The sequence below is a fragment of the Piliocolobus tephrosceles genome, chromosome 7 (assembly GCF_002776525.5).
Source record: "Piliocolobus tephrosceles isolate RC106 chromosome 7, ASM277652v3, whole genome shotgun sequence".
NCBI classification, from domain to species: domain Eukaryota; kingdom Metazoa; phylum Chordata; class Mammalia; order Primates; family Cercopithecidae; genus Piliocolobus; species Piliocolobus tephrosceles.
In genome coordinates this window covers 103,820,048-103,847,737 of record NC_045440.1, presented here as the reverse complement: position 1 = coordinate 103,847,737, position 27,690 = coordinate 103,820,048, and the positions used below count along the sequence as shown (strand labels likewise).

Here is a 27,690-nt window from a genome sequence, read left to right as displayed (position 1 = left end):
CTATAGTTGCCCATTTCAAGGATGAGGAAGGAGAGAACTGGGACCCCATCCCAGATCTGCTGTCCCTGGAGCCAGTGAGCTTCTCGGTGGCTTCCTCCTGCCTCCTGTGTGAGTCCTGTGCTCCTCTCTCGTTCATCTCCTGCTTATGCAGGCAGAGGCCAGGGGGCTGCAGACCCATGACCAGAACTTGGGCAGCTGAATTAGTCAAGCTCCAGGACGCAGACCTGCCTGGCTGCTGGCAGGTCAGAATTCTTGGGCTGTGCCTACCACTCCCTGCACAGGAGGCATCAATACAGACCATGTCAGCTCTCCTGTTCACACAAATAAAATAACTTCCATTTGTGCGTCAGCATGGAACATTATTACTGACTAATGTCCCTGGCTTGCACTAAGGTCCACTCTTGGTATTGTACATTCTATGGGCTTGTAATGACGTGTGTGGGGGCCAAGGAAAACTTCCCCTTCACCCTCTGAAGTTTCACTGAAAATTAACTGACAAAAGGCAGATGAACAGGAGAAAAGGCACACACATCTATTTGGTCATAATTTTACATGACAGGGGAGCCTTCAGAATGAAGACCCAGAGATGCAGGGGACACTGCCCACCTCTATGCTTAGGCACAATAAAATATGTAGAAATGTGATTGGACAAAAAAGGGAATGATCTAATGCTCGTAGAGTGAGTAGGGCCCCCTACAACCCCTGTCCAGATTCCTCGTGGCCTCTCTGGGCAGCATTGCTTCCTGCTGGGTGCGGGGCGTGGCCCTCTCTGGAATGGGGGTCTTATGACCTACCACCAAAAAGGCGGGTCGGATGATTTCCTTATGACACATTTTCACACGGAAGGGTGGTCGGGGGGTGGAAGTTAGAGTAACATTTTTAGGTTTTATGACTGGCTTTGGGGAAAAGGGGTTTGAAAGTTTCTATGACTCACCTTGGGAAAAAGGACTTCTGATGTCTATGGCTAACCTCGGGGGAGAATGAGGTCAGGGATGGGAGGGCAGGAGAAACTTTTGCTTCTGAGGCATTCATTTGGGGGTATTGTTTTCCGAACCCCAGCTCACACATCCACCATTCTGGTATGATATGGAATTGTTTCACCGGCCTTAAAATCCTCTGTCCTCTGCCTTTTCATCCTTCCCTCTTAACCCCTGGCAATCGCTGATGTTCTCACTGTTTCTATAGTTTTGCTTTTTCTAGAATATCATACAGTCATGTCTAGATGTAGCTTTGCAGGTGAGCTTCTTTCACTTAACAATATGTATTTAAGGTCTTTCTGTGGCTTCATAGCTCATTAGAAAAAAGAAAAATCAGGATTTTAACTCATTTCTTTTTTTTAATCATCAAATAATATTGCATTGTCTGAATGTACCACAGTTTATTTACTCATTCACCTATTGAAGGACATCTTCATTGCTTCCAGGTTTTGGCAAGTATGAATAAAGCTACTGTGAACATTTGTGTGCAGGTTTTTTGTTGTTGTTGAGACAGAGTCTTGCTCTGTTGCCAGGCTGGATGGAGTGCGGTGGTGTGATCTCGGCTCACTACAACCTCCGACTCCCTGGTTCAAGCGATTCTCCTGTCTCAGCCTGAGTAGCTGGGATTACAGATGTGTGCCACCATGCCCAGCAAATTTTGTATTTTTAGTGGAGATGGGGTTTCACCATCTTGGCCAAGATGGTCTCAATCTCTCGACCTCGTCATCCACCCCACCCGCCTCCGCCTCCCAGAGTGCTGGGATTACAGGGTGAGCCACCCCGCCTGGCCTGTGTGCAGGTTTATTTTATTTATTTATTTATTTATTTATTTATTTATTTATTTAATGAGACAGAGTTTCGCTCTTGTTGCCCAGGCTGGAGTGCAATGGCACAATCTCAGCTCACCACAACCTTTGCTTCCTGGGTTCAAGCGATTCTCCTGCTTCAGCCTCCCGAGTAGCTGGTATTACAGGCATGTGCCACCACGCCCAGTTAATTTTGTATTTTTAGCAGAGATAGGGTTTCTCCATGTTGGTCAGGCTGGTCTCGAACTCCCAACCTCAGGTGATCAGCCCACCTCAGCCTCCCAAAGTGCTGGGATTACAGGTGTGAGCCACTGTGCCCGGCCTGTGTGCAGGTTTTATATGGAAGTTTCCAACCCATTTGGGTGAATACCAAAGAGTGTGATGCCTGGATCCTATGGTAAGACCATGTTTGACTTTGCAAACAGTATTTTAAACTTAACTTTACTCTGGATGTTTCATGTTTTAACGAGATTACTTGGTTTAGGGATTTGCAACCCTTCCAGCAAGAGCAAGAGCCTTCCTAAGTCTCCGGGGTGTGACAGCCCAGGGTCCCCTCCCTCCGTTCCTCAGCCTCCCTGTCATTCTCCATTCAGCTGAAGCTGCTCTCAAACCCACCTGGATTCTACATAAATGGCCTAGTTCATACCTTCTCCAAGGCAGGAAAGTGATTGTTGAGATTTAAAACCAGCTAAGATGCAGTTCCTGCTGAGGGTACACAAAGATCTCGTTTATATCAAGCTAAATAGTTTAGAATGTCAATCAAATTTGAAAGAAATATTTTGGGAACTTTCTGAAATATAGTCAAACTCATTGTAATATACATTATTCTAATATGACCTGAATTTTTATATGTTTTCCTTCTTTCTCTTCCCTGAATGCTGTTTTTCTTATTGAATCACCCCTTCCTTTTCTCGACATGCATACCTCTAACAGGCGGGGCAGTCTTATTTGTCTTTGTAATGCCTAAGTAAATATTTATTGAATGAGTATTTTGGAGAAAAGTATCTTGTTTTCCTTCCGGTTTGGCAAGGTCTTTCCACTGAGTTCATCTTTGCAGGGGTGACCCCACGAGCAGCATTGGAATGTCATTCACATGCTGACTTCACACGTGTTGAAATGTACTATTGACTTCCCCAGGTCACAGAATCTTGGAGGAGATGATCAGGGTAGGAGGTGAACCTCAGGGGCGGGTCTTGGGATTCCAGGCCTTTCTTGTCAGCTCCTAGAGAAGTCTGTTGCTGCCATCAGAGTCCTTGCACACTGTCCCTTGGGGTCTCGCCACTCCCTATACCATGGAGGGTCTCTGCCGTCCCATCACCAGGGGTACTGTCACCTCAGCTTTGCCCCAGCACTTCCTGCCAGTTTCCAGAGGAGCTCCTGGTGCCTTGGGCCCCTGATACTGTGCTGCTCTGTAAGCACTGTAAGCCCCTCAGCCCCGGGTTTTCCATTCTTACCAAGAGCCTCAAAGGACGCCTGTTGATGGCTGGTTTGTCTGATTAACCTGTGTTGCCCTCCACTGAAGAAACAAACTCAAGTTTCCAGACAGCACTTCAAATGACACGTCACACTCAGCATCTCTCCTCCTCATGACCCAGGTGTGGCTCAAGAAGAGCCCTGCTCACGGGGGCCCTGCTCCCACCTCACAAGAGGATAGCTCACCCTCCCTGCTGTGTTTAGGGGCCCTAATTTTGGCTTCCTGGGTCTTGATTGCCAGCTCCGGTGTCCTCACCTTTTCTCCCCTAGGGTGTGAGCTCTCTGAAAAGCAGAGTTTCGGTGGACCCTGCTCCCATTCCAGAATCCCTGAGTGGGGCGTGCTGAGTGGGCCCTGCTTTAGTTAGGGTAGGCTGAACCACCATTAAAAGAAGATCCCAAGGCATGCTGGCCGAAATATGGAAGTGTATTTCTAGACCACCTTCTTGCGTAGAGGCTCCAGGGCAGCAGCTGACTCTGTGCTGTGTGGTGACTCAGGGACCCAGGCTTTTTCCAGCTATGATTCTATCAACATCCAAGGGCTTTGAGCTACTGCAAGGGGAACAGGAGTGTGGAAGGGGCAGGCTGCTGTCTCAGAAGCCCCTCACTCCACTGGCCAGAATTCAGTTTGTGGCCACCCCAAATGCAAGAGGGGCTGGTAAATACTGCCTAGCTCTTGCCCAGCAAAAAGGAGAGAATGGGTTTTAGTGGAAAGCCAACAGTCCCTGCCACAGATCCCATTTCTCTTCCTCCAATTGCTCCTTCTCTTACCTGCCTACTCGCCCCATGTGTCACTCTTGCAATGTAAAGGATTGAGGTTTTTATAACTCCAGGACTAATACAATCAAGAGGCAGCCACCTACTGCTCCTAAGGAGCAGATAATAGAATCTGCTCACCAAGGAGTAATCAGTGCTCTCTTGTAACACACATCATATCCTAGCACTGGTCTACATTAATGTTCTTTGAGTTTTTATTTTGTTTGTTTTAAAATTTATTGTCCATGCTGTTATTCATTATCTCCAGGCCTCACTGACATGTACAAGTTCCAGGGGAAATAAAAGCCAAACATTAGCAAATATCTTCCCTGAGCACAAATACGTTTCAGAGCTTCCAGCTCACTATCAGTCTTATGATATAACCTTTGAATAGGTTATGTGAATCCCATTCAGACACATTCAATGTATTTACAATTATATTGTTCGCAGAAAACAGGACCAGACTTGGGATTGCAACCTTTGATACAAGTGTGTAGCTTCCACCCCAACTCCCATGAAGGCTGGTCCTCGAATCTGCCAAGGAACAACAGAAGTCAAGTTGATTTAGGGGCATGATAGACATCTGAATAATGTGCACTTTGGGTGTGGAGATAGCGGAGGAGCAAAGGGAGAAGAGGGGATCAAAGGTGGCATCTCCAGAAATTGCATGGTGGTCCATGGAAATTTGTCCAACTGGAGGTAGCCGTCTACCTTGTGATAACAGACTCCCCCAGTTTTGTGTCACCCCAGGTTCCCTTTTCTTTTCCTAATTCTTCTTATTATGAGTGCCCTGCTAAGGGGCTCTGTTCTTGTTTTTCTCCCTCTTTGTGCCTCAGAGAAATTATTCTATCGTGTGATTTCTTGGGATTACTTTTATACCCAGGCCTCTCAAATCAACATCTCCCACCTGAGACTTCACCTGAGGCTCCAGGTGGGTGAAGCCAGCAAGGCACTTCCCTGAGATGTTCCATGTCGCATCAGACTCTGCCAAAGGCAGAACAGAGCTCAGCTGTCACGTGGGATTCCCAGCCCTTTCTGTTGAAGGCATCTATCTCCACATTGCTAGAAAGCGGGTTGTGGCTGGGCCAGGTCTTGCTGTGGGCAGGATCCATGGGTTGATGACACTAACCCAAACATGCTGGAGACATCTTTTCTTCTTATCAGTTTACAGCTGCTCACATGTAGTCAGCAAAGTCTGTGTTTTCTGTCACTCTGCCTCCTGGATTCATTTCTTCCTCCTCACTTCCATTCCTACCACTGCGTCCCCACACAGAATGCCATCATCTTTGACCCCACACACCACACTCCAGCCTGGTTACACATCACCTTCTTTGCAAGTTTAGTTCCATCCAACCCCATGATGGTTCTTTCTTAAGGAATGTTCCCAGGAAAGAGAAGACAGCTTTCTGGCTGAGGCATATCGGAGCCCTAGCAGTAGGGATTGCTAAAGGAGGCAGAAAACCAGGAAAAGCTGGGCTCAGGGCTATGGGGACAACCATGTTGACGGGGCCTATATGGAGGAGAAGACCTGGCGATACTCACATTAATCATGCTGGTCACAGTGGCCTTGGAAACCCAATCTTAATTCCAGCTGGCATCACTGTCCAAGAGCATCCCATCAGTTGGGAGGACAACAGGAACTTCTGGGCAGCAGGATCGCTCAGTCAAGTAACAGGCAGCATCATGGTGCAGATGGCTTTTCCACTGGAGCTCCCTTTCTCTTGGGGTGTGATCCAGTATCCTCAATTTAGCAGACAAAGCCTTTTGCAAACCACCACATCCATCCTACTTCCCAGCATGAATCTGGTATCCCAGGTACCAATGGAATCATCTCCCACCTGTCACAGCTGTGTGCCCACCTGGTTTCTGAGCTGATCTGAGCACTGTGGTGAGATAATAGGACTCGCTCTCCCCACTTCAAGGTCCAGAGTTCATTTGCTGCCACAGACTCCCTGAGCTGCCTGAGCTGCAGGCTTCCTTTCTCTCATCCTCCGGGGGATGGACTTTAGCTTTGGTCTTCCCCACTGGAAATTCACTTTGACTCTAAAACCAGGCCCACAGACTGACGGCTGACCTCCTGCCTGCTCTGGATAGCCTCTCAGGAGCTGGATTCAGCAGAGTTACACCCTTAGAGGCAGAATCTTGGGCCTTCAATGGGGACTACACCCTGGTAACACACTGCCCACACAAAAGCTATAAGCATCCCTAATTCACCTCTGAGTCCTCTTCAAATTCTTCCTCGGTCTTCTGCTAGATTCCCCATCCCAGATGGAGTTTGTGCCATTCGGAGCTGGGTATTCTGCTGCCAACACACTCACTGACCTCAGTTTGTCCTTATGCCATCCATCACTGTTCCAGGGCTTAAGATCTTGCTGATACTCTTCAATGTGTGACTTGGAAAGCTTCCATTTCCAGGTTCAGTCCTCTCCACCTTGATGGCTCCCTGCCTGGGCCTCTGCTCCAAATTCCTCAGCAGGAAAACCCCCTGCTGTCTCCCCTTCCCCCAGTTTTAACTCTCCCAGGTACCAATGCCTGAACTGCATCCTGCATGCCAAGGCCTGGACACCATTAGGCACTGCCCTCTTCCTCCCTGGCACTGCCTCCGTCAGCAGTCTGCAGTGGCTGCTGGTCCTTCCAGCTCAGGACCCCTTCTACTGCTCCTTTCTCTCCCCACCAGCAGAGAAGACTCCTGTGTGCTGCCTGATGCCAGAGCCCACACAGGAACTGAGGGCCATTTCCACCTGCCCCCCTTCCTTCTTGCTGGTTTCCCAGCCTGAAATCCCTGATCCATTGCATTTTGTCTAGGCTTACCTGCACCTTGTTCAAGGTCCATGGTCTTCCATGGAGCCTCCCTCCTCTGATAAGCCTGCAGGGGATTTAAGTTCTATCTCATTGTGTTAACCCATTCTCACACTGCTAATAAAGACACATCTGAAACTGGGTAATTTCTAAAGGAAAGAGGTTTAATTGACTCACAGTTCTGCATGGCTTGGGATTGTAAGGAAACTTACAATCATGGCACAAGGGGAAGCAAACATGTCCTTCTTCACATGGTGGCAGCAAGAAGTGCCAAGCAAAAGGGGGAAAACCCCTTATAAAACCGTCAGATCTTGTGAGAACTCACTCACTATCATGAGAACATGAGGGTAACCACCCCCCATGATTCAATTACCTCCCACCAGCTCCCTCCCGCAACACGTGGGGATTATAAGAACTACAATTCAAGATGAGATTTGGAGGTGGGGAGGGGAACAGTCAAACCATATTACTTGTTCAGGACCATTGGTTTGGGGTAGCTTTTACCAGACCCAGGTGGGTAGTACTTAAGCAGAGTCCTCCACTCTGGGATTCAAAGGGAACGAAAGGGAATGACTGGGATTCAAAGGGAATAAAAACCCTGCTATATTGCTTCATAGGGCTAGAAGTAAATAAATCATCCCTCAATAGAAGCTTTTAACGACAAAGCAGTTGTGGGGTAAGGCACACTTTGTCCTTGGACAGAGGACAGTGTAGAAACCCCAGGCGAATCCCATCTCTAGGGGCTGTGGCCAAAAGTCACTGCTTCCTTTGTTGGGGGGAATATATTGTGACCTTAGGAGGTTTGGGTGTAATTTTTACCCCAGCTGCCTCTAGGGGTGGAAGTTTCTCCAGGTGTGGTCCTTGGACCACTTGTTAAAATGAAGATTGCTGGCCTTCCCCAAACCTACTGAACAAGAACTTTGGAAGGCAGGGCCCAGGCATCTGCATCCTTATCAGGTACTGTCTCTAGTGGCTCAGATGTGGTCAGGTGTTAGGCACAAGATGCTGTCATCAAGGGCCTTGCAGCATACCTTGGGGTCCTGGGGCCTCCCGCCTCAGTTCAGAGACCTGTTGGACCCACTTCATGGCTCCAGGCTGAGTCAACCCTGATTTTGGCAATGTGCCCTAAAATTTTTTGCCTAAGTGGACATTCTATGGATATTTGTTGAACTAAACCAGTACCCTTGTAGGCCAGGCATTGTCTGCTCTATTTTGGGGGGCCACCCACTGGGACACAGGAAGTGCACAATCTATTCCTGACAGTAGATTGATGAAGGCGTGGGTCCAGGCTGTATCAACAAAAGTAAAGAGAAGAGGAGACAGACACTTTAGTTATCACCCAGCCACATGGCTCCTCCAGTGGTTTCTGGAGGCAGAAGAAGCTGTTTCATTCATGTTCACTGTTCATAGATTCTCAGCTGGGCAGGGACACCCTTGGCATGACTCAGGAAAGGCAGACATCAGCACAGATGAGTTTTCTGAGAAAGAGCCTACACTGGTAAGTGAATGAAGTCAACCTTGAGGGCTTTTAACAATGACATGGCCAGACAGAACTTCTGTGGGCAGTTTTGGCTATTGTTCTCTAGCATTAGAGTTATATCAGCTGTCCTTGGTATACCTCTGGTGTGGCTGGTAAACTCCCACAAGGACTCTGGTCCTCATAAATGTCATGGGGAGAGGCTATCCCATGGCAAAGGTCATGGCCAGGTCTTACTCAATGAACAGCCTGTTTGGCAATGCCCTGTGGGCCTGCTTGGAGGCATCATGTATGGCTTCTGTCTACAGCTGTTCCTCAAGTCCTCCCAGTTTCCAGCAGAATGATGTGGGAGTCAGTGACTGGGATGGCCTTTCTCACTTACTCAAGGTGAGGGGGAGGTGCCTAACCAAGGAACTTGCTGGAAATGAGCTGACCTTGCTTCTCTGGACTCCTGGATTTTTGAGCCTCTTGCAGGGTCTGACTGGGGCCTGGGATTGCTCAGTTTAAAAGAAGAGTAGGTATTTGAATGTGGCCTGGAGGAAACTTAAATCCTCTGGATACAATTTTCTCATAAGTCAAAGTCCAAAAGGAAATCAGAAAAGGCTGAAATAGCCCTTGGACAACGCTCTAACAATCAAAAATGAAGGGTCTCTTGCTGGATCTGGGAAATGCACATAACACAAGCATGGGAAGAAGTGCAAATGATTGGCCCATGAGGATCATGCTCATTCATGCTTGTGAAAAGCAAATCACCTTCATTCATGTCTCAATCAATCAACAAGCTTTTACCAAGCATTCACTACAGGCCAGCCTCTCTGCTAGTGTACAAAAGCTATGCAGAACAGCCGCTGGCCTCAAAGGCTCAGATTCTGAGCCTTACTTTGAATCCTAAATATTCAATTTTTCAGTATCTTCCATACTTCTATAGTTGAAATCTACTTGTCATAGAGTACTCAGTTGCAAGCAACTTTACCTGACTTGAAATGAAAAGAAATATAGTAGTAAATATGTAACTGAAAGGTTGAGGAACTAGGCTCAGAAAAAGGCAGAAACTATGAGAGGCTGTACAGCAGGAAGCACCACTGGGTAACACTGCAGGAATAAGTACAGGAATAAGGAATAACCCCATTGTCATCACAGCAAGATCCAGGACTCCAGGGTTTGCGCCACCCACACCCTGGCACTGGACTCTGCACACCACAACTGGAGCCTCTGCCCCGGCTGCCACTGAAACTTGAGCAGATTCTCTATAATCCCTGTTTCTTTTAATCATTAGTTGTCAACTCTAAGTCTGGAGCCAGAGTCCTGAGCCACATGCCCACATCCTAGCTGCAAGGGAAGCTGGAAATAGAGTATCTGGAAGTTTCTGGTTTTTAAAGGGAGGTGGGCACCCATGCATGAGGCACAGAATTTCACAAACATAGGAAGGGGTTCAGGTGCAGGGCAGCCAAAATCAATCACAAATGTTCACCACACCTCCCATATCTTGCACAGGAACAGGAAGTATGAATGTGAAAGAATAGCAAATAGTTGTTTTTTTTTTTTTTTTTTTTTCTGAGACAGAGTCTCACTCTGTTGCCCAGGCTGGAGTGCAGTAGTACGATCTCGGTTCACTGCAAGCTCCGCCTCTCGGATTCAAGCAATTCTCATGTCTCAGCCTCCCAAGTAGCTGAGATTATAGGTGCATGCCACCATGCCTGGCTAATTTTTTTGTATTTTTAGTCGAGACGGGGTTTCAACAAGTTGGCCAGCTGGTCTTGAACTCCTGGCCTTAAGCTATCCATCCGCCTCGGCTTCCCAAAGTGCTAGAATTACAGGTGTGAGCCACTGCACCTGGCCAATTTATATATTTTTTTAAAGGAATTATTCAGACTAGGCATTGTGCTGGTTATCAACACAATAAGCTTCTGCCCAGTGGGAGTTGGGGGATTCTTAATGAAAAGGGAGCCCCTGAAGAGTGTGAAGGTTTGGGAGAGGTGGGGAGGAGTGGAGAGGGACCTCAGCCTGGGGAAACTACACAGTGGTGGGAGTTAGCTTGACACAGTGTCTGGGCAGTGAGAGACAGCCTGACCTCTCTCACATGCCAGCTCTCTGTAGGATTAAGGTCTGACATGCTGGGACCCATCTTATCTACCATCTGACACAGTCTCTTCAGCATCACCCAGTAGTCTTAACTGACAGTGGCATCACCACTACTCCTCTGAGTGAGTGAATGAGGAGGGCTAGATTTTGACAGCCCAACTCTGTTACACTTGGAGTGACAATGAGCTGAAATGTGTTGCTACTAATCGCTCAATGTTGTACTGTCCTTAAAGTGTCAGTTTAGCCCGGGGAAGAGAGATTATTAAAAATGAAAATATCGATTGTTTTTGCTTGTGCATAGTATTTTTCACGATACTCCTTGTAGAGAAAAGCAACTATGTGTGGCCTTAGACCAACGACCAATATGGATGATCATCAACTAGTGAGCTTTTAAAAATGATTCCCAGATCCATCCCAGATCTACTTGATCAGGACTTCTATGAGTAGAACTGAGGTATCCATATTTTTGAAAGGCTCTCCAGGATATTTTGGGGAACAGGCAGATTTGGAAACTGTGTCCTAGACCTCTCAATATGCCTCACTTTGCTCATATATTCCTTTGGTTTCTTATATATCCTAAAACTCTCTCTTCATTTTTCTTCCCACCTAACCACATTTTTTACTCCTTTTCCCCAACATTTTACTATGAAAAATTTCAAAACATACAGAAAAGTTGAAATGCATGATCTCTAGATTATACGTTTGTTAACATTTCACTATAGTATTTGCTTTATCCTTTGTCTATCCAACCATCTATCCAAACATCCTTCCATCCTAATTTCTGATGTATTTCTAAGTGAGTGGAAGACCTCAGTATCCTTGACCCATAAACAGTTTAGCATGCATATCATTATCTAAAGTTCAATGTTTGTGAATGGTTGTTTTGTATTTTTTAATTTTGTTATTTATTTATTTAAGATGGAGTCCTGCTCTGTCACCTAGGCTGGAGTGCAGTGGTGCAATCATGGCTCACGGCAGCCTCAACCTCCTGGCCTCAAGCAATACTCCCACCTCAGCCTTCTCAGTAGCCAGGACCACAGGCTCATGTCACTATACCTGGCTAAGTTTCTTTGGGGTGGGTAGATGTGTCTCCTTAAGTTGCCCAGGCTGGTCCCAAACTCCTAGGCTCAAGTGATCCACCCACCTCAGTCTCCCAAAGTGCTGGGCCCAGCAGTTCTTTTTTAAAAAATTATAAAACCTCAGCCAGGCGCGGTGGCTCACGCCTGTAATACCAGCACTTTGAGAGGCCAAGGCGGGTGGATCACGAGGTCAGGAGATCATGACCATCCTGACTAACATGGTGAAACCCCATCTCTACTAAAAATACAAAAAATTAGCCGGGTATGGTGGCAGATGCCTGTCGTCCCAGCTACTCAGGAGGCTGAGGCAGGAGAATTGCTTGAACCCGGGAGGTGGAGTTGAAGTGAGCCAAGACTGCACCACTGCACTCCAGCCTGGGCGACAGAGCGAGACTCCGTCTCCAAAAATAAAAATAAAAAAATATAAATAAAAAAATTACAAAACCTCAAATGCACAAATCATAAGTCTACTATTCAATGTGCTTTGACAAATTCACATATCTGTGTAACCCAAATCCTCATCTGATACAGAATATTTCCATTACCTGAAAGCATTCCCAAATACCTAAATTCCTATTCCCACTTCCAGAACACTGTTCTGACTTTTTTTCTACCTTAGATGATTAGGTTTGCCTATTCTAGAATTTCATATAAATGACATTGTTCAGTATCTACTCTTTTATGATTTTGTCACTGAATAAAATAGTATTTTAATGTTTTATTCTTCTCAAGAAAAGTTTTTAAAAAGTAGTTCATTTCAGGTCAGGCACAGTGGCTTATGCCTGTAATCTCAGCACTTTGGGAGGCCAAGGTAGACTGATTGCTTGAGCCCAGGAGTTCAAGACCAGCCTGGGCAAGATGGCAAAAACTTGTCGCTACTATATATGTGTGCGTGTGTATAGATATACACACATACACAAATACATATATATATTATATATACATATATACATATATATATATACACACACTAGCTGGGGGCATGGTGGTGCATGCCTATAATTCCAGCTACTCAGGAGGCTGAGGTGGGAGGATCACTTGACCCTGGGAGGTTGAGGCTGCTGTGAGCTGTGATTGAACCACTGCATTCCAGACTGAGTGAATGAGCCAGACCCTGTCTCAAAAAAAAGTAGTTAATTCCTTTTTCTTATTGATGTTATTTCATTTATATGACTATAGCATAGTTCGTGCTCCAATTCTCTTGTTGATGGACATTTGGGTTGTCTCTCCTTTTTTGTTATTATAAATGAAGCTGCTGCCATGAACTTGTGCAAGGTTTTTGAGGTTATAGGTTTCTATGCCTCTTACATAAATACTTAGGAGTAGAATTGCTGAGTTGTAGGGTATGCATGTGTTTAGTTTTATAAGAAACTGACTGACATTTTTTCAAAAGCGGTTTTGGCATTTTACACTCCTACTAAAGATGTGTGTGAGAGTCCTGGTTGCATGACATCCTTCCAACATTTAGTTTTTCAGTCTTCTTAATCTTAGCCTCTCAGGTAGGTGCGTAGTGGTATCTTATTATTATTTTAATTAATATTTCTCTGATGATTAATGGCATTGAGCACTTTGTCACATGCTTATTAGCCGGTATTATGTCTTCCTTTGTGAAGTATCTGTTCACACCTTTTGCCCATATTTAATGGAATTGTCTTTTTACTTTTGAGATTCAACTTGCTAGTAGTTAAGAATTTTATATATCCATATTCATTAAAAATATTGGTGTGTAATTTACTGTTATTATAATAGCCTTCTTTGGTTTAGGTATCAGGTATCAGCCTTCTTTGAGTTTGGATGATCTCATAAAATGCGTTGGGAAGTATTCTCTCCTATTCTATTTTATAAAATAATTTAGGTAATATCTCTTTTTCCACCCTTATATTTTCAACCCATTTCTGACTTTATATTTGTTCTGTGCTTGTAGATAGCATAAAATTGGGTCTTGATTTTTTCCCCAATCTGATAATACTTGACTTTTAACTGTAGTGTTTTAGTCAATTTACATTTAATATAATCGTTGATATAGTTATTTATTATTTGTTTTTAGTTTGTCTAATCTTTTCTTTTCCCCCTGCTCTTCCTTCCTGCTTTCTTTACAGTTTTAATAGATTTTGTTTTTAGAATTACATTTTAATTTATCTACTGACTTTTTGCCAGACTGAAGATGCCAAAACTATAAACAGAAGCCATACATGGTGGTCTTCAAGCCTCTTGGTCGTTGCTAATTTACTTCATTGTCATCACCTTCCCTCACCACCTATTTCCCTTACTCCTGTACGCGAGCTTGCCCAAAACTTTATCATGAGTCCAATCACTAGGCTGAGAGACTCCATCTCAAAAACAAAACACAACAAAACAAAACAAAAACACGGAAAAAAAACCCTACAGTGGTGGGGTTTCCTTTTAAAATACCTGCCTCCTAATGAGACTGTGAGAGAAGGATGATTTTGACAAGGGTGTAGTCTCGCCAGGGTTACAAAATTGGCTGAAGGCTGAATGGGATCCTCAAATGTATTTTTTGAACATTCGGATTTAAATGCTTTTGGGCAGGATGAGAACTCTCCAGTGATTCTCAGGTCCAGCCACTCTCTATTGTGTTTTGGCTGCCCCAGTAGGCATTTAGGTTAGTAGCCCTGGTGGCAAGTTCTATTTACAGGCATCTAGAAGAGTACAAGAAAACTTGCATGCTGGCTGGGCCCTTGGCACCTGAATAAAGGGTCCAAAAACCAGACAGCCTGAGCCACAGATTCATATCTGAGTGGGGCCGGTCAAGACATGGGAACTCACTTCGTAGGCCCCAAGTTTCAGCCTGCCACTCCCAGACCCAGCTGCTCTCACAAATTATTTAGGTTCCTCCTTCTGGTCACACAAGCTACAGTTGGAAACATCCACCTGAACAGCCTAATTTTACATCTCAAAAATTCAGGTCTCATCAGCGCCATTTGTGGGCAAGGATCATAAAGAACAAACTCGGATAACCCTATACAAGTCAAGAACGACTCGAGTTTATGGAATGCAATGGGGTTGTCCTAGGTCGTTGGAACTTCAGAGGAGAGCCTGGAACTCTAGTGGAGCTCTAGAGTCACAGATCAGGGATTGAATGGTGGCAACAGCCTCCCTTGGGGCCTCTCTGACTAGCGTGATGCCACTTCCCCACTCCTTAACCGGGACCCCACAGTGCTGGCCAGACACATCTTCCTCACTCACCGTTCAGATGCTCTTCATGACTTCCGGTGCCCTCAGTAGAAATCCCAAATTGATGGCTTGGCTCATAAGTCAGGACTTTGACCTTCGGTAACTCTTCAGCCTGCACTTTCCCCACACCACTCTCTCCACTCTCTGACCCCAACATTGCATGGATAACAAGATGTGTCATGCCCAGCCTGTGGCCCCGTCGTTCCCTCCACCTGGGCCACTGCCATCCCCCGGCACCAGCCCACTGGATCAGTTTCCTATTGCTGCTGTTACAAATTTCCTAGGACTTTGTGGCTTAAAATAAAACAGGTCAGGTGTTGGGGCTCACACCTGTAATCCTAGCACTTTGGGAGGCCAAGGCTGGTGGATCACTTGAGGTCAGAGTTCGAAACCAGCCTGGCCAAACATGGTGAAATCTCATCTTTACTAAAAATATAAAAATTAGTGGGGCGTGGTGGCAGGTGCCTTTAATCCCAGCTACTTGGGAAACTGAGGTAGGAGAATCACTTGAACGGGGGAGGCAGAGGTTGCAATGAGCTGAGATCGTGCCACTGCACTCCAGCCTAGGTGACAGAGTGAGACTCCATCTCAAAAACAAAAACAAAAACAAAAAACAAATTTAGTAGGTCAGGGTCTGGAGGCCAGAAGCCTGAAACCAGTTTCACAGGGCTGAAGTCAAGCTGTTGGCCAGGCTGGCTCCTTCTGGAGGCTCTGAGGGTGGAACCTGTTTTCTTGCCTTCATCAGTTTCTGGGGGCCACTTGTGTTTCAAGGCTTGTGAGCCCTTCCTGCTTCAAAGCACACCCCTCCAGTCTCCGTCAGTGAGGTCACAAGGCCTTCTCTACCTCTGTGGTCAAATCTTCCTCTGCCTCCCTCTTCTAAGAACCCCAGTGATACATGCAGGGCTATCCAGGACAAACTCTTACCTCAAAACCCTTAATTCAGTCACATCTGCAATGTTCTGTATGCCGCATATGGTGACGTTGATAGGTTCCAGTGATTAGGATGCACATGTTTTGGAATTACCACACTCACCAAGCTGGTAACTCCCTATCTGCCTTCCAGGTTCTGCTCAGACTTCCCTCATTCTCCTCTGAGTGGCCTCCCCGACCCCCAGGGTTGTGTTCGGGGCTGCACCTTTGCTCTCCACAGCCCCCGGCTCCCTACTGAAGCTCCCTGAAGTGCCCTGGATTGTAACTGCCTTTTCGCTTCTCTTCTCGCAACTATTAGCAGCTTGAGGGCTGGATCTCATCCGCTTTCTTCCTCTCAGTATCGTAAAGACCTGGCACAGCATACATGCTTGAGATATGTTTGCAGGAAGGAAGGGGTCCCTTCTGGCTGACAACCCCAGGATGAAAAGGCCTGATGACGTGGGCACAGAGGTCCCCTATTTAAAGTGATAACGGGGCCCGAAGAAAGCAGGGCTAAGGCTGGGAGTGCTGGTGGACCAGGCCACATTATGCCTTGTGGGTGTGCCCCTTACGTCTGGACTCCAGAGCTTTGCACAAGGTGTGCAGCAGCCCACCACTAAGAGAGCCCCCAGGTCCCTCTGGTCACATCTGTTGCTCACTACAACTTTCCTGTCACTCTGACCCCAGGGACATGACCTTGGGGGAAAAGTGCCGGGAGTCCAACTTCACTGTACTTCTGAGGTGGTCTGTGACTGGCTCACTTAGACATTGATTAACTTTTCAAGGAAACACAATCATTAGGCAAATTCCATCCACCTATCAGGTAAGGTAAAAACATCAGTAAACATTAACCCAGACCCATGGGTTTACAGCTCACAGCTGCCCCAGGGCACACTGGCGGTGGCAGCTTGCCTCAGCTCCAGGTAGCTGCTTGGTTAAAGGGGATAAAATTCCCACTCCTGTGCAACAGATGCAGGAATGTGACCCTTGGAATGGGGGCCTGCGCGTCACCAACGTTTATAAATCAGCAAGAAACACAAAACCCACATGCCCTCCAAGACTGAATGATAGCTCATGCTGCGTCTGTTCATCTCTGACAAGGCTAACCTAGTTTTAATTATTTATGCTAAAACTTATAAGCCACTAAAAATGTCCTGCAGAATGAGGATACAAGGGAAAGAAGTCTTGGTAATCTGATACCCTGCTGCGCTCTGCTCTTCAGCCTTACTGGCAACAAGCTCGGGCTGTTTCTGGGGAGTCCTTTGCTGTGTGGTCAAAGCAGAAAGGGTGGGAGAGGTTTCTGTGAGTTTCTGTTGGAAGGGTAGGGGTGGAAACAGAGCTAGGGAGTCTAATCTACCCTCAAAAAGCATAAACCTCTCTGAGACTGCTAAGGCCAGGGCAATATAGGACTGAGAAACCCCCTCCGTGAAGCCCACCAGGCCACTCTGCTATCACAACCCCCTCAGGTGTCTAGGTGCCGGTGGCTGGACGTTCTGGAACTCACAGTCAAAGCACTGGTTGTATGGGCAGCACCAGCAGCTTTGCTCCAAGATGATCCCTCAGCTGATGATCTTTGACCCTTTTTATGCAGTTCAGAGGCCTTCACTCCCTGAATTTCCCCAAGAATCATCCTTCTACCCTCTACATTCCCCTTCCCTTCCCACTGCTCTGCATCTTTAAGCCACACCTTCACTCTGTTACCTCCTCCAGCTGGAGTCCTGTGCCCTCCAGCATCCTGGGAAAGGTAGAAAGATGACCCCAAGAGAGGGATCTCTGGATGAATAAGAACTATTCATGTGAGCCTCTCATGTCACATAACTCACATCAGTTATATAAAACTTGGGTTTGTTTTCTCTATCATTAACCCTAACTTGACAGGCAGCCTAGGGCCATGATTAAGAACACGAATTTGGGGATCAGACAGACCTGGGTTAGTGGTGGCTCTGTTATTTATAAACTGTGTGCTCTTGAGGAAGCTAACACACCATACTCTTCCTCAGTTTCCCTACCCATTCCCACTAAAATAACAGTGATACCCAGCTCACAGGGCAGTTATGAGAAGGAAATGAGATCTTGCATGAAAAAGGTTTAATGATTCTTTGTATGCATAGTGAGTGTAATTGACGTAATAGGATTGTGGGTAATATAAAAACAATGTAAAGAAACTTTGGTTAGAAAGTGCTGGTGAATCAACCCCTGTAACCTCTATCTTATATTCAGGGTGGATGAAGTTGAGTGGGAAACTTTCCCAAAAGCACATGGGAGGTAAGTTCCTATAGGGATGCGATTGTGCAAGCCGCTTCCAAATACCACCTGGATCTCCAAGCAAATGAGCATCATATCCGAATCCTGCATTGCTTTTGTGGAGAATCTGGCCCAGAAAAAAGCATCTCAACTGACAAGATCACGCGAAGTTTTTGTGCTAGGGAGGGGCTGGGCCATCCAGCTTCAGAGTGTAGGTCTGAAAAAAAAAAAGAGCAAATGGTTCAGGGATCACTTTATCTCACCTAGTCAGCAGCCTGATGGGGCCCAAAACTACTTTATCAGGTCAGAGCCTTTAAAGAAGGAACTGCTCAGCGCTGAAGTAACCACAAACAGATCCAACTGGTTTTTGTGTTGGGTAATATTTGTTTGACATTATGTCCAGATGTCTAGGTTGTGAGACACATATCCTTAGCATCAAAAAGTCTGTAAAATTCTTAGTTGAGCTCCATAGTGAGTTAGATCCTGGCATGAATCAAACTGAAACCAAATTAGAGGTGCCATCCGTATAAGGAACGGGCTGGAGCCAGTCCCTGGTTTCAAAAGAGTGGTAAGAACCAAACTAAAGGAATTATCTATGAGCAAAAAGGACTTGCTCAATGTTCTCAGCTGTTTTCCAACTCCAGGAAAAATGCCACATCATGGACATGGCAAAATAATCAAGAGCTTTGTTAAGATCTATTTTCCCAGGAGAGTCCGGGACAGGGAGAGGGCCCCCTCCCTGGGAACACTTGGCTGATTTCCATTGCCGGGCATTTAATAAGATGCCCTGCTTAGCAACCTCTTAGAAGTGTGAGAAGTCAGCACTCCACACCCCCCCCCCCACCCCCAACCAAAAAAAAAACCTGCCTCAGCTGTGCTGGGTTACCTTTTCTTGGCCTTTCTTTGAAACCTAAGCATCCACATCCTCTATTTGGGGACGACTTTCTCTTCTAGCAAAGAAGTGGAAATAGTTTTATTGGTTCTTGGTTTTTTTTATATCCTGGTGCTGGCTATAATTTCAGATTTGTATTTTTAGGTTTGACTTTGGGTAGCAGAATGGAACACAAGCAGACTAAGTCAAGAGCTTCCATACAGAATCAGCTAGGGACAACATTTGCTCCCCTCCTGGGAGACGCTCTCAGCGTAGCATCCTAAGAAGGAAACTGTCCCTAAGTGTCATTCTTGTGAAAAAAGACGGAAGTAAAAATAAGAGCCTTCATCAGCTGACTTAATCTCAACAAAGCCCTGCTTATACCTGGGCCTTAGACAATGACAACAAACTTCTCCACAAACATACTAATATGTTTGTAGCATCTGAAAAATTATTTGTATTCACAGTTAATTTTAAAAGAGCTCTATGACTGAGATGCTGTTATCTTTAAAATAGTCTGAAAATTACATCCTGTATTTGTCCATTTTCACGTTGCTAATAAAGACATAGCAGAGAATGGGCAATTTACAAAGGAAAGACTCTGTGTGGCTGGGGAAGCCTCACCATCATGGCAGAAGGGCAAGGAGGAGCAAGTCACATCTTACGTGGATGGCAGCAGGCAAAAAGAGAGCTTGTGCAAAGAAACTCCCATTTTTAAAACCATCAGATCTTGTGAGACCCGTTCACTATCACCAGAACAGTATGGAAAGACCCCCGTGACTGAGCCCCCGTGACTCAGTCATCTTCCACCCGGTCCCTCCTACAACACGTGGGAATTATGGGAGTTACAAGATGAGATTTGGGTGGGGATACAGAGCCAAATCATATCATATCCTTACTTTGATGGATAAGAGGTGAAGGAATTGGAAAATAGAGGAAGAAACACACTTCATACCCCATGCCACTCTGTTTCCCACGAACGTTTAAACTATTCAGGCACACTTTTTTTTCTTTTCTGTTTGAGACAGGAGTTTGCTCTGTCACCCAGGCTGGAGTGCAGTGGTGCAATCACAGCTCACTGCAACCTCAACCTCCTAGGCTCAAGTGATCCTCCTGCCTCCACCTCCCGAGTGGCTGAGACCACAGATTCGTGCCACCCACCACAGCTAATTTTTATTTTTTTGTACAGACAGGGTCTCACTATATTGCTCAGGCTGGTCTCAAACTCCTAGGCTCAAGCAATCCTCCTGCCTCAGCCTCCCAAAGTGCTGGGTTTATGGGAATGAGCCACCGTGCCCAGCCTAGGCAAACTTTCTTAAGAAAATTGAAGATAAATTTGAAATATTGGAGTAACTGGTGATAAAGCATTTCCTGCTGACAATTTAAAGCAAATAATGTTACTGTCAAACCTTTACCACTGAGGTCACTTGACAATTCAGAGCAACTCTGGCATCAAAGAAATTCTGAAAGTGGATTCAATGTGCTTAGAGCAAGGTTAGAAGACATAGAACATTTGAGCTAAAAACTAAGATGGGAAATTGGGCCTTTGTATTCTGTTGAGTGATCACACAGAGAATTTTCTAGACATACTTGATTTCATTTTAGTTTTTGAGACATGGTCTCACTATGTTGTCCAGGCTAGTCGCAAACTCCTGGGCTCCAGTGATCCTCCCGCCTCAGCCTTCCAAGCAGCTAGGATTACAGGTGTGAGCCACCACACCCAGCTGTGAAGTATTGGTTTTTAAAAGTTGCATTTGTGTGGATGGGGCATGCTAGAGTATAAGACTAGAGAATAACATCCTAGAAGCAATGACTATTGCCTGGGCTAAGTGATCATCGTGCCTCTAGTAGATGCTGTGAGATTTACAGTAGGAGCTGAATATTTGGGGATGACAATCATCTTTGAGCATTTTCTAGTGTACATAGACACTAGAGGGGCCCCAGAAGCCCTCTGGTCTACCAGTTTCAGAACACTCGATGGTCAGGTCCGCAGGCTCTGGTGTCAGCTGAACTGGATTGGAATCTTGGCTCCACCATTCACTAGTAAGTAAATCAACCTCTCTATGTACCACTTTCTTTAACTGTCAAATGGAAATTATTATATGACTTGTATCTTTCAAGGTCCTTGAAGGATAACTGAGGTGATGCATGCAAAAGCTTCAACATGCTTGTCAACCACAGACTAAAAATGCATTCCATGTGAGACTCTCCACTATCTCCCAAAGGCCACAGCAAGAGGGTGATGTCATCAGGAAGCTTGTATTAAATTTATATAGACATTGAAGACCAGTTTCAAGCAGGCTTAAAACTAAAAATGTCAATATACACTGTTGCCCCTTTTTTTAAAAGAAGAAGAAGGAGAAGGAGAAGAAGACAACAAGGTACTTTGCAAATAGTAGAGATTTTGCAGGGCTTTCTAGAATAAAAATGTGTCAAATGCCAATAAATTTTTTTTCAGTGGTGCTAATACAATTTTATTACAGGATTTGGAATATGAATAAATGGGTTCAAGCGCAGAACTTGCCCAGTACAAACTGCCAACTTCTTTGAACTTCAGACTTCACGTGTCTAAGACTGATATCTTAGTACCTAGTACCTGGCAGGGCTGCTGCCAGGATTAAGTGAGATCATTCAGATGCGAGTGCTTGGTTTACAATAAACTACCAGTCAAGTGCTAGTTATTTCTATTATTTTCTATTTCTCCAGAAAGTATAATGTTACATTGAAATGGCAGAGCAGCTCACAAACCAACTCTTTTTCTTTTTTCTTATTTTTATTTATTTATTTATTATTATACTTTAAGTTCTAGGGCACATGTGCACAACGTGCAGGTTTGCTACATATGTATACATGTGCCATGTTGGTGTGCTGCACCCATTAACTGGTCATTTACATTAGGTATATCTCCTAATGCTATCCCTTCCCCATCCCCCTACCCAACAACAAGCTCCGGTGTGTGATGTTCCCCTTCCTGTGTCCAAGTGTTCTCATTGTTCAATTCCCACCTATGAGTGAGAACATGAGGTGTTTGGTTTTCTGTTCTTGCAATAGTTTGCTGAGAACGATGGTTTCCAGCTTCAGCAATGTACCTACAAAGGACATGAATTCATCCTTTTTTATGGCTGCATAGTACTCCATGGGTATATGTGCCACATTTTCTTAATCCAGTCTGTCATTGATGGACATTTGGGTTGGTTCCAAGTCTTTGCTATTGTGAACAGTGCTCCTGCCTAACACAGTTCAGCTCTCCCTCATGCAGGCTAAAAAGACTCCTCTTCTGCCTGAAGTGGGGGTAGCTCAAACTCAAATTCAAACAGTAATGGGTCCTCCAAAGTCAAACAAACAAAAGAGAAGCCATCCCATCTTTTATTGGAGAAAACTAGCAAGAGTATTTATTGTATAAAACTTTTGGGGAGCGATTGCTTGATTAAAGAATTACCAAGAACCCAATGGGGCCAGGCGTGGGCTCACATCTGTAATCCCAAAGTTTTGGGAGGCCAAGGTGGAAGGATCACTTGCGCCCAGGAGTTCAAATCAGCCTAGGTAACATAGCGAGACTCCCGCCTCTACAAAAAATTAAAAAATTAGCTCAGCTTGGTGGTGCATGTCCCATTCCAGCCAAGACTACACGCTACTTGGAAGGCAGGAGGATCGCTTGAGCCCAGAAATTCAAGGCTGCCATGGGCTGTGCGGCTGTGCTTGTACCACTGCACTCCAGCCTGGGCGACAGAGGCCCTGTCTTAAACAAACAAAAACCGATGGGGACCTCTCCTTTTGTTTATTTATATTTATTTATTTATTTGTTGGAGACAGAGTTTCTCTCTCTCTCACCCAGGCTGGAGTACCGTGGCACAATCTCGGCTCACTGCAACCTCCACCTCCCAGGTTCAAGAGATTCTTGTGTCTCAGCCTCCCAAGTAGCTGGGATTATAGGTGCGCAGCATCATGCCTGGCTAATTTTTGTATTTTTCGTAGAGATGGAGTTTCACCATGTTGGCCAGGCTGGTCTCAAATTCCTGACCTCAAGTGACCCACCCGCCTCAGCCTCCCAAAGTGCTGGGATTACAGGCGTGAGTTACCGCACCTAGCTGGGCACCTTTCCGTTTAAGAGCTCACTTACTCCTTGCCTCACACAGGAGAGAGGAGCTATTCCAGAATCATCTCTCCAGCTTCCTCTGAAGTGACAGACGCTTTGGACTCTGAGTGACACACATCGGGGAATGGAGCTGCCCCCTCATAAGGGCTCGAGATGTCGCTGTCCAGACCAGCAGCACTGGTGGGCTCTGAGCCGTGAGCATTGCCTTTCCTGTGTTGTGCAGCCCTGAGCCAGGTTCCCAATTACTCTCCACATCCCTTTTCCCCTAAGCTGCTCTCCAGAAAAGGACCACAGTCAAGTGTGAGGGGTCATTCATTCTTCTCTGGTTATGTTAGAATCCTAGCAGCACTGTCAGGTCCCTCAGAGGTAGTGTCCTGTGACCCACAGGCTGAGGCTCCAAGTGTGAGAATGCTGCCCACAGTTACCCAGGAGCCAACAGCAGAATTGGCACTAGCATCCAGTTCTCTACTCTCCCACTATAGCACCTCTTGTTCAGGGATATTTGCATTTTAATAGAGGACGTAGACTTAAGCCAAAGGACTGAGTCTCCTGTTGTGAAACATCAGTCACCTTTGAGCCCTCATGCTAAGGATTGCTGAGGATCAGCTCAGCCTTTTCCAGGAAGCCACCGGCAGGTCACGATAGAGTGAACAGAAATGCAGCCCTGTGACACCAGCACCCAATGGACCCCTGATGCCCTCCACTCACAGGCAATTCAGACCATCAGCCTAGAGGAAGGGAGCCTGTTTTCCAGGCCATCCCAGCCCATGGCTGTGAAGTCTCAGCACCTCAGGCCCCAGTGAGCATGTTTCTCTTTCACTCCTAACACCCAGGGAAATGCTAGCCCCTTGGTCTTGCTGGCCAAGTTCAGCTTCTGTTACCATCTCAGTTAGCAAAGCATGTGTTAGAGGAGAATCCACAGGAATTCAAGTGCCCTCCTCTCTCAAATGAAGGAGTAGGGCTATGTGACCTTTAAAGTCCTTCTGGGCCCAAATTCATGAGAATCCCAGTGGAGAAAGGTTCAGTTAGGGCTTCAACGCCTGTAAACTGTGAACTTATCTGCATTCTAACTAGAACCTGAAATGGGATGACAGTCACGGTTCTGGTGCCAATAGCCAAGACATTCTGATGGTAGCGCTGGTTTACTCATGGTGTTAGGAGGTGAATGCCCGAGACTCTGTGGGATCAGGGATGTCTGTCTCATGCTGTCTGTGCTGGCCTTTGCCTGTTCAATATTCAGAGAGCTAGAAGCAAGGTTGGGGCTGCTGCCTCCTCTGGGATCGTGCCAGCTTTTCTCACTGCTCTGCCACACTTGTTGCCTCCGATGGAACCCCTCAATCCTGTCATTCAGCTGAACAAATGCTGCGGTGTTCATTTAATTTCTCAAATAAGGTTTATCATCTGTATATAGGATGGATGAATATCAATCTGTGCAAAAAGTGTTATGACCCTATTGAAGCTGTGGCTTCACAGTCCAGTCTCAGAGTAAGACCACGATACATGAAAGACAGTCTAGCCACCAAAAAGCGATTAGAAATCACGTAAGTCCTTTATTTGTACTCCTTGGCCATCCTAAAGAAAATGGATATCAGGCAATACAGTTCTCAGCCCTCCTTCTCTTTTTCTCTTCTTCCTTCTTAACCCACAAATGCCCTAGCTTCTCTTGCCTCTGAAATCTCAGGGAAACCCTCTCTAATACTAGTCTGGGTGCTTCTTATCCTTCTACTCACTTGACTTTCTGCATTACCAAAGCTCCCAACATCTGAGCTGGAAACACAGAGCCCTGATGGGAGGCAGGGAGGGCAGCGCTGACCCATCAGGACAGCTGTTCCTGAGCAGGACCAGATATTTACCAAAGCAGATAAGCGTTCATCCAGCACATGCTTGGGGCCACTTCCTTGGGATCCACCCTACTTTCTCATTCTGAAAAAAAAAAATACTTATACATTTCAAATTTGTTGTGGCACCTCAGAATAGAAGGTCAGTGGTGACCATGGGACAGAGCTAGAAGAAACATCAGTACCCGTGAAAGAAAATTGTTGTGCATTACAAGTGGGAGTTGCTGACATGAACAGAAGAAAGGAGGAGAGAAGAGTGGTGACGATGCTGATTGGTTGCAGTCAATCTGCATATCTATTATGCTGAAGCTGGCTCAGTAGGTAAGAGCTATAACAATACTAATATTTACCGTGTTGATTATGTGCCAGGTACTTTACACTCTTTTGTTTATTCTGCATGACAACTCTGCAAGGTACTCTCCCTCTGTTAGGGAGAGAATTTAAAGCTGAGAGAAGTTAAGTCATTTGCTCAAGGCCTCACATGTCCGTAAGTGGTGGAGTCAGGATTTGAACCTAAGCAATCTGATCAGAAACCATGCTTGTAACTTCTGCCCACACTCTACTGCCTCTTCACAAAGCAACGTTCCATTCGGGAGGGTGAAAAGAGAGGTATACAGAGACTCAAACAAGGCCACAGGGCACGTGGGCAGCACTGGTGCTCTCTGCACAAAGATAGGAGCAGGGGAAAATCCCACTGTTACGAGATGCGCTGCTTAGGAAATGCTGCATGGGCATTATCTTAGTCAACACAGCAAACCGCTGCAAGAAAAAACCCACGATATTAACAGCTGAACACAAAAGTGTATTTCCGACTCGCACAAACTCTAATCAGACGTTCCTGGTCAGGCAGCAGTCCTGGGCTCTTCCTCCACCCAGCGACTCAGGGCTCCAGGCCTCTGTCCCTTAGTGATACAAGCTGGGGAAGAGAGTGAGGAAAGCCACACTGGATACTTAACCCCCTCAGCCAGAAAGTGACACATCTCTCAGGCTCTTATTTCACTGGCCAGAATGAGGGACATGGGATGGGTTGAGAGGCTGGAAAATGAGGTCCCTGGTTAGTCACCTACTTCTCAACAGCAAGTTCATACTATGCAGATCAAGGAGTCAAGGAGATCATGACTTTTCAGGGGTCAACTAGCCATTTCTATCACACTTGAGAGAGGGGAGGGTGATATGATGATCTGGCAGAGGTTAGTAAATAGCACATGAATTTCAGCATTATTTGGGCTGTGTTAGAAGTGGGACAACCCAGGGATGTAGGCTGGGTGCTTCTCTTAAGGAGTGACTCCGGGGGGTCAAGCTCATCCCCCAGGCATCTGTGACCTGCTGAATCTTGGCCTAGGCACACTGATTGGCTCTGCCCCAATCTGTATGTCTGCCCCAGACTGTATGTCTGCCCCGGCATACAGTCCAATGTCATTGAATCTGAACCCCAAGGCAGCCTTGCCAGAGATTTGGTTTCTGAGAGCAAGGCCATCCTTCCTGTGGCCTGAGTTAGAATCAGTTCTGTCTGGTCACATGACATACTGAGGTTTTTAATAAGCCTTTGCTGACTGGCGACTCTGAGAGTTCAGGCAAGAAGTATTGAATCCCAGTATCTAAATTTGCAGCCTACAGACATGTAGAGAAAGAATTTGAATTAATGTGGCTGTCAGAAGGGAAAGGGGCCAAAAAAAGGGTGGACAGATTCTGAGCAAGAAAAAACACACCAGGCTGTTCTCAGAATCATATTTCAAATTCCAAGGTTTATGTCTTTCCCCCCACCCCCCAAATAGTCATTAATTATGGATTGTGTGTCTCTTGGAAGTTTGTTAATATTATTAGTTTTGGAAAGGCGTTTCCTGCTTCTTTTCCATATGCAACTATTTATTTAGTCAGCTGGTTCTCATTTCTGAATGTAGGTTCAGTGGCTCAGCTGAAGGATAATGGGCTGAAATGTCTCAAACGAAACTCAAATAAAGAACTTTGATTATTGTTTTTCAGGAGTGGATGAACACAGTATTGAATCCATTGGAACTAACCTGGCCTTTAAAAAAAAAAAAATGTTCCTAGATGGAAATAATAATGGATTTGAAAACACTTGAGCTCCACATTTTCTGAAATGCCAGCTCTTTTTCTGCATATCTGAGGCTTTGTACTTGGAGGATGGTCTACAACTACCCGCGAAAATACCCCTCAGAGGAAAACCGTAAAATTTCCCTTGGTTTCCAGATGAGGAAACAGATTCTTAAAAAGACAAACATCTCTCCAAGGTCACGGGGCAAGCACAGAACTTGGAGACTCTGATTCCCAATTTCTGACCCCCTTGTCAATTTCTATCAAAGGACACAGGATAGACTCATAGGGATCTAGTGGGTTGTTATGAGAACCTTTAGGATAATTGTAGAAATTTCCATTTGAAATTAGTGCTCAGTGCCTTAGTTAGCATTAGAAAGTCACATTAAAAAGCCTCCAAAGGGTCGTTTGAGCCCAGGAGGTTGAGGCGACAGTGAGCTGTGATCATACCACTGCACTCCAGCCCGGGCCACAGAGCAAAACCCTGTCTCCAAAACAAACAACAACAACAACAAAACCACCTCCAAAAGAGGAAAGTTGGCCTTTATTTGAAATCCTTGTGTACCTATCAGCCTCACTCCACCTGCCTGATTCCACCCCATGCCTCCACTATGACACCTTGACACTTCTCTTATTTCAACACTGCAGCTTTCTCAGTTGCCTTCTTGATGTCCCCTTCCTGCCACTCAGGTGACCCTCTTCCCTCTCTGCACAAGAACAGCCAGTTTGAATGGGCAGGGCTAAGGCTGAGAGTGGTCTTGGGGGCCCAAACTCTTGTGTGTTCCAGTGCCCAGATGTGGGCTGTGGTGGACAGGACCAGGCTCAGCTGCCACAATAGGTTGGTGGGACAGAGTTGAGATAGCACGGCAGGAGGTCAGGACCTTGGCCACAGGGGCAGGTGGGACTCTGAACCAGAGACGGTATCAGAGGCAGCTGTAGAGTAGGCAGCTGTGGTGTCATGGAAAAATGGACTTTGGACATGAAGTCAGAAACCCTGACTTAAAATCCTGCCTCTGACCCGTTACCAGTTGTGTGG

General features: G+C 45.9%; 1 long non-coding RNA gene across 1 annotated transcript; it reads left to right on the top strand.

The window, feature by feature from the left end:
- The first annotated feature begins 24,666 nt into the window (after positions 1 to 24,666).
- Positions 24,667 to 26,676, top strand: LOC111520918. The gene is made up of 2 exons (XR_002724797.1): positions 24,667 to 24,920; positions 26,583 to 26,676. It is a non-coding gene; the product is annotated as an uncharacterized LOC111520918 (long non-coding RNA).
- Positions 26,677 to 27,690: the final 1,014 nt, after the last annotated feature.